This window comes from Nomia melanderi, unplaced genomic scaffold (genome assembly GCF_051020985.1).
Source record: "Nomia melanderi isolate GNS246 unplaced genomic scaffold, iyNomMela1 scaffold0735, whole genome shotgun sequence".
Classification (NCBI taxonomy): Eukaryota; Metazoa; Arthropoda; class Insecta; order Hymenoptera; family Halictidae; genus Nomia; species Nomia melanderi.
This window is the reverse complement of record NW_027475849.1, coordinates 7,501-15,000: the sequence shown is the minus strand read 5'-3', so window position 1 is coordinate 15,000 and position 7,500 is coordinate 7,501. Positions and strand designations below refer to the sequence as shown.

At 50.2% G+C, this 7,500-nt stretch overlaps 2 non-coding genes across 2 annotated transcripts in view; both read left to right on the top strand.

The window, feature by feature from the left end:
• The window catches only part of LOC143176683 (small subunit ribosomal RNA), a 1,921-nt gene extending 1,896 nt beyond the window's left edge, over nucleotides 1–25 (top strand). The window contains exon 1 of the ribosomal RNA XR_013001203.1: nucleotides 1–25. This exon is cut by the window's left edge and continues 1,896 nt beyond it. This is a non-coding gene — a ribosomal RNA (small subunit ribosomal RNA).
• Nucleotides 26–6,945: 6,920 nt separating this feature from the next.
• On the top strand, nucleotides 6,946–7,100 carry LOC143176680 (5.8S ribosomal RNA). The gene has a single exon (XR_013001200.1). It is a non-coding gene; the product is annotated as a 5.8S ribosomal RNA (ribosomal RNA).
• The last annotated feature ends 400 nt before the right edge of the window (nucleotides 7,101–7,500 follow it).

The following is a 7,500-nucleotide window of genomic DNA, read 5'->3' as shown; positions in this document are numbered from 1 at the left end:
AGGTGAACCTGCGGAAGGATCATTAACGAGCAAAATACACTACAAGAACTGACCGAAAGAAGGAAACATGAGAAATATAAAGAGTGGAGCGAAAGATAATATAAAAAGGAGCGAAAGATACATACATATATATATATAAGTGTACGAGTTCAATTTCTGCACACACTCGATACACAAGAGAAATAATATTATATATACAGAGGAGGAAGGAGCGATAAACGTGCAACAACGCTTCCTCGTGAAAAATACTTGAACGATCATGCACAGAGAGGTATCTCGATACCTGCTCTGCTGTATGACTAGACGGCTTACGCGCGGAGAGTTCATCTCCCGTCCGTCGGAAATTTCGAACGGCTTACGCGCGGAGAAATACACTTCTCCCGTCCGTCGAAATTTTTTTTTTTTACTTTGAACAAGGCGCATAGAGCCCGCCGAACCACGATTTCCGTGCGTCTTACATCTTTCGACGATGGGACGATCCACGCGAAGAGTTGTTTCGTGCTCGCGCGAGGTGCGATAGCGTCGATTCGCTTTTCTGTACGGGGAGAAATAGAACGATGAGTTGACTTATCGGGTCTTCGTTGGAATTACCGTCGCTGGCATTGTAAACTCCAGATGACCTTGTGATTCCTTCGTCGGGCACTGGTAAAGGGTGGCGATGATTCGTTCTATAATAGAAATACCCGTCGTAGCGATTCGGCCGAGACACCCGCCACGAAACACTCTCTCGTCGTGGAATCCCCGCGTCGGAGAGTAAAACGCGCGAAGGCTTACTATGAGAGAAGAAATAGTATATGCCGGTGGTTCGCGTGTGTAGGCTCTATACGAAATTGCGATTCAAGAGAGTAGGAAAAGACGCGATGAACCACGATTTCCGTGCGTCTTACGTCTCTCGACGATGGGACGATCCACGCGAAGAGTTGTTACGTGCTCGCGCGAGGTGCGATAGCGTCGATTCGCTTTTCTGTACGGGGAGAAATAGAACGATGAGCTGACTTATCGGGTCTTCGTTGGAATTACCGTCGCTGGCATTGTAAACTCCAGATGACCTTGTGATTCCTTCGTCGGGCACTGGTAAAGGGTGGCGATGATTCGTTCTATAATAGAAATACCCGTCGTAGCGTTTCGGCCTAGTCACCCGCCACGAAACACTCTCTCGTCGTGGAATCCCCGCGTCGGAGAGTAAAACGCCGAAGGCTTACTTATGAAACTTACGTCTCTCGACGATGGGACGATCCACGCGAAGAGTTGTTACGTGCACGCGTATGGTGCGATTGCGTCGATTCGCTTTTCTGTACGGGGAGCAATAGAACGTTGAGTTGACTTATCGGGTCTTCGTTGGAATTACCGTCGCTGGCATTGTAAACTCCAGATGACCTTGTGATTCCTTCGTCGGGCACTGGTAAAGGGTGGCGATGATGCGTTCTATAATAGAAATACCCGTCGTAGCGTTTCTTCCGAGTCAACCCGCTCACGAAACACTCTCTCGTCGTGGAATCCCCGCGTCGGAGAGTAAAACGCGAATTCATAGTATGGAAACTTACGTCTCTCGACGATGGGACGATCCACGCGAAGAGTTGTTACGTGCACGCGTATGGTGCGATTGCGTCGATTCGCTTTTCTGTACGGGGAGTAATAGAACGTTGAGTTGACTTATCGGGTCTTCGTTGGAATTACCGTCGCTGGCATTGTAAACTCCAGATGACCTTGTGATTCCTTCGTCGGGCACTGGTAAAGGGTGGCGATGATGCGTTCTATAATAGAAATACCCGTCGTAGCGTTTCTTCCGAGTCAACCCGCTCACGAAACTCTCTCTCGTCGTGGAATCCCCGCGTCGGAGAGTAAAACGCGAATTCATACTATGAAAACTTACGTCTCTCGACGATGGGACGATCCACGCGAAGAGTTGTTTACGTGCACGCGTATGGTGCGATTGCGTCGATTCGCTTTTCTGTACGGGGAGAAATAGAACGTTGAGTTGACTTATCGGGTCTTCGTTGGAATTACCGTCGCTGGCATTGTAAACTCCAGATGACCTTGTGATTCCTTCGTCGGGCACTGGTAAAGGGTGGCGATGATGCGTTCTATAATAGAAATACCCGTCGTAGCGTTTCTTCGGAGTCAACCCGCTCACGAAACTCTCTCTCGTCGTGGAATCCCCGCGTCGGAGAGTAAAACGCGAATTCATACTATGAAAACTTACGTCTCTCGACGATGGGACGATCCACGCGAAGAGTTGTTTACGTGTACGCGTATGGTGCGATTGCGTCGATTCGCTTTTCTGTACGGGGAGAAATAGAACGTTGAGTTGACTTATCGGGTCTTCGTTGGAATTACCGTCGCTGGCATTGTAAACTCCAGATGACCTTGTGATTCCTTCGTCGGGCACTGGTAAAGGGTGGCGATGATGCGTTCTATAATAGAAATACCCGTCGTAGCGTTTCTTCCGAGTCAACCCGCTCACGAAACTCTCTCTCTCGTCGTGGAATCCCCGCGTCGGAGAGTAAAACGCCGAAGGCTTACTATGAAACTTACGTCTCTCGACGATGGGACGATCCACGCGAAGAGTTGTTACGTGCACGCGTATGGTGCGATTGCGTCGATTCGCTTTTCTGTACGGGGAGTAATAGAACGTTGAGTTGACTTATCGGGTCTTCGTTGGAATTACCGTCGCTGGCATTGTAAACTCCAGATGACCTTGTGATTCCTTCGTCGGGCACTGGTAAAGGGTGGCGATGATGCGTTCTATAATAGAAATACCCGTCGTAGCGTTTCTTCCGAGTCAACCCGCTCACGAAACTCTCTCTCGTCGTGGAATCCCCGCGTCGGAGAGTAAAACGCGAATTCATACTATGAAAACTTACGTCTCTCGACGATGGGACGATCCACGCGAAGAGTTGTTTACGTGCACGCGTATGGTGCGATTGCGTCGATTCGCTTTTCTGTACGGGGAGAAATAGAACGTTGAGTTGACTTATCGGGTCTTCGTTGGAATTACCGTCGCTGGCATTGTAAACTCCAGATGACCTTGTGATTCCTTCGTCGGGCACTGGTAAAGGGTGGCGATGATGCGTTCTATAATAGAAATACCCGTCGTAGCGTTTCTTCCGAGTCAACCCGCTCACGAAACTCTCTCTCGTCGTGGAATCCCCGCGTCGGAGAGTAAAACGCGAATTCATACTATGAAAACTTACGTCTCTCGACGATGGGACGATCCACGCGAAGAGTTGTTTACGTGCACGCGTATGGTGCGATTGCGTCGATTCGCTTTTCTGTACGGGGAGAAATAGAACGTTGAGTTGACTTATCGGGTCTTCGTTGGAATTACCGTCGCTGGCATTGTAAACTCCAGATGACCTTGTGATTCCTTCGTCGGGCACTGGTAAAGGGTGGCGATGATGCGTTCTATAATAGAAATACCCGTCGTAGCGTTTCTTCCGAGTCAACCCGCTCACGAAACTCTCTCTCGTCGTGGAATCCCCGCGTCGGAGGGTAAAACGCGATATATAATAGTATATGCCAGTGGTTCGCGCGCGTCGTCTCTGAGATACGCGGTCGACAGAGTTCCGAAAACACGTGATGTGCCACGATTTCCGTGCGTCTTACATCTTTCGACGATGGGACGATCCACGCGAAGAGAACGTTCGTGCTTGCGTGAGGTGCAACAGCGTCGATTCGCTTTTCTGTACGGGGAGAAATAGAACGTTGAGTTGACTTATCGGGTCTTCGTTGGAATTACCGTCGCTGGCATTGTAAACTCCAGATGACCTTGTGATTCCTTCGTCGGGCACTGGTAAAGGGTGGCGATGATTCGTTCTATAATAGTAATACCCGTCGTAGCGTTTCGACCGATGTCACCCGCCACGAATGTCTCTCTCGACGTGGAAACCCCGCGCCGAAGAGTAAACGCGAAGGCTTACCATACGAAAGAAAACGGTATTATACGCCTGTGGTATGTGCGTCTCGGCTCTGTGATACGCGATCGGCAGAGTTACAAAAAAACGTTGATGGGCCACGATTTCCGTGCGTCTTACATCTTTCGACGATGGGACGATCCACGCGAAGAGTAGTTACGTGCTCGCGCGAGGTGCGATAGCGTCGATTCGCTTTTCTGTACGGGGAGAAATAGAACGATGAGTTGACTTATCGGGTCTTCGTTGGAATTACCGTCGCTGGCATTGTAAACTCCAGATGACCTTGTGATTCCTTCGTCGGGCACTGGTAAAGGGTGGCGATGATTCGTTCTATAATAGAAATACCCGTCGTAGCGATTCGGCCGAGACACCCGCCACGAAACTCTCTCTCGTCGTGGAATCCCCATGTCGGAGAGTAAAACGCGAAGGCTAACTATATAAGAAACATATAGTATTATTTATGCCTGTGGTTCTCCGTTTGTCCTACTCTCAGATACGCGACTCGGAGAGTTACGAATAATCGTGATGGACCACGATTTCTGTACGTCTTACATCTTTCGACGATGGGACGATCCACGCGAAGAGATCATTCCTGCTTGCGTGAGGTGCGATAGCGCCGATTCGCTTTTCTGTACGGGGAGAAATAGAACGATGAGTTGACTTATCGGGTCTTCGTTGGAATTACCGTCGCTGGCATTGTAAACTCCAGATGACCTTGTGATTCCTTCGTCGGGCACTGGTAAAGGGTGGCGATGATTCGTTCTAATAGAAATACCCGTCGTAGCGATTCGGCCGTGTCACCCGCCACGAAAATCTCTCTCGTCGTGGAATCCCCGCGTCGTAGAGTAAACGCGAAGGCTTGCTATAGAAGACTATAGTTTATACGCCTGTGGTTCACCGGTTGCCTGCTCTCCGGGGTACGCGATCGCGCAGGAGTTACGGAAGAACTTGATGGGCCACGATCTCCAAGCGGCTATATCTTTCGACGATGGGACGATTCACGCGAAGAGAACGTTCGTGCATGCGTGAGGTGCGATAGCGTTGATTCGCTTGTCTGTACGGGGAGAAATAGAACGATGAGTTGACTTATCGGGTCTTCGTTGGAATTACCGTCGCTGGCATTGTAAACTCCAGATGACCTTGTGATTCCTTCGTCGGGCACTGGTAAAGGGTGGCGATGATTCGTTCTATAATAGAAATACCCGTCGTAGCGTTTCGACCGATGTCACCCGCCACGAAATTCTCTCTCGTCGTGGAATCCCCGCGTCGGAGAGTAACCGCCGAAGGCTTGCTATAGAAGACTATAGTTTATACGCCTGTGGTTCACCGGTTGCCGGCTCTCCGGGGCACGCGATCGCGCGAAGGTTACGGAGGGACGTGAAGCGCCCGAGCAATGAAACGTCCGCAGGAGGAAACGAGCAACCGCCGAACATTGTTTCGCGACGTTTCCATAATGTATTGTCGTTTCGCTCGCATCCCGCTTCTTTCCCCTAGTTTCCTCGACGCGTAGTTTCGCAGCCTTAGTGGACGAATCATTCTCGATTCGAGGAAAGATATGCAGTGGGGCGTGCAATGAGCCCGCCAGAGACCACGATCTCCAATGCGTCTTTACATCTTTCGACGATGGGATGATCCACGCGAAGAGAACGTTCGTGCTTGCGCGAGGTGCGTTAGCGTCGATTCGCTTTTCTGTACGGGGAGAAATAGAACGATGAGTTGACTTATCGGGTCTTCGTTGGAATTACCGTCGCTGGCATTGTAAACTCCAGATGACCTTGTGATTCCTTCGTCGGGCACTGGTAAAGGGTGGCGATGATTCGTTCTATAATAGAAATACCCGTCGTAGCGATTCGGCCGAGTCACCCGCCACGAAACTGTCTCTCTTTCGTCGTGGAAACCCCGCGTCGGAGAGTAAAACGCGCGAAGGCTGTGACTGTAACATATATATATACAGTATACAATGCCTGTGGTTTTTGCGCGTGTCGGCTCTTCGGTATACGCGATCGGCCAGAGTTACGGAGGGACGGTGAAGCGCACGAGAAATTGAAACGGCCGCACGATTGGAACCGAGCAACCGTCGAACATTGTTTCGCGACGTTTCCATAATGCGTTTTCGTTTCGCTCGCATACCGCTTCTTTTCCCCTAGTCTCTGAGACGCGTTTTCGAGCCGTTCTTCTACTATCGATTCTCGTAGAGAGAAGGGACCGGGTAGTCTGGAAGTGGAACCCGCATCTTGCGTGTACCGTACACGGAATTGAGAGGACCGGCCGTGAAGCTCGTTTTAAAGCCGTGCGTCTGACACCCAACTCTTGCGCGCCAATTTCGCGGCAAGAGATAATATGGGACGAATGACCGGCAAAGAGCCAGCTGTGAAGTCTGTTTTTTTAATCGAATCCGTGGACGTGTGTATGCCGTAGCGTCGCTCGTCGTGTTCGTTCATGGTCGTTCCGAGAGAAAGAACGAAAGCGGTAACGAAGGGACCGGCCGTGAAGCTCGTTTTAAAGCCGCGCGTCTGACACCCAACTCTTGCGCGCCAATTTCGCGGCAAGAGATAACATGGGACGAATGACCGGCAAAGAGCCAGCTGTGAAGTCTTTTTTCATTATTTGCTTTCAATCGATCGATCGGTACGATTCGTGCAACGTTTCGCGCGATGCGACGCGAAAACATGCGCGCAACAATAGATGCGTCTGATCGGAAGAACGCGAGGGTCGACTGCACGCGATGGATTCAGTATCGGGTAGGATACAAAATATATCCCCGTCGTTTCCACGCGTGCGAGTCTTCTGCGTCTTTCGCGGGTTTTTGAATGCACTATACGCCCGGAACGTCGAGAAATATATACATATTACTTGAACGTTTTTCGTCTCGAAAGGCTTCGGTGTCGTCTCCAAGGCGACGCCTGAATCTCCTTCGCGCGCTGGTCGGAGATTCAGGTATCAACTTTTATCTTCTCTTTGAAAGAAGAGAGATATTAGGTCGAACAAATGAGAATAAAATTATATATGTGAAATATAAAATTTATACGATTACCCTGAACGGTGGATCACTTGGCTCGTGGGTCGATGAAGAACGCAGCTAATTGCGCGTCAACGTGTGAACTGCAGGACACATGAACATCGACATTTCGAACGCACATTGCGGTCCACGGATACAATTCCTGGACCACGCCTGGCTGAGGGTCGTTTACGTACCATACACTGCTTGCGTAGCTCTGTCAAATCCCCGCCGTCGTTCACCTCTTCGGATCGAACGTTTTTTTACCGAAGGGCGCAAAGAACGTTTCTGAGTCGGGTTAAGAGAAGGATGCTACGTACGAGCGAACGATGGGTGTCTCGTCGGCGTTTGTCGCGGACACGCGAAAATTCTGTGAATTTCACGGACAGTGTACGTTCTAGTTGTTGCAAAACGATCGGAATCGTTTGTATGGACTCGCGTGAGTGTTCGCGGCGTCGTGCGTCGTTCAATTACGACCGCCCGCGGATACCGCTCCACTGCGATATGGATCTGAGCGACAACTTTTTCGGCTGTTCGTGAGATGAACGGTTTCGTGTGTTTAGAAAAATTTTTTTTCCCGCGCTCCCG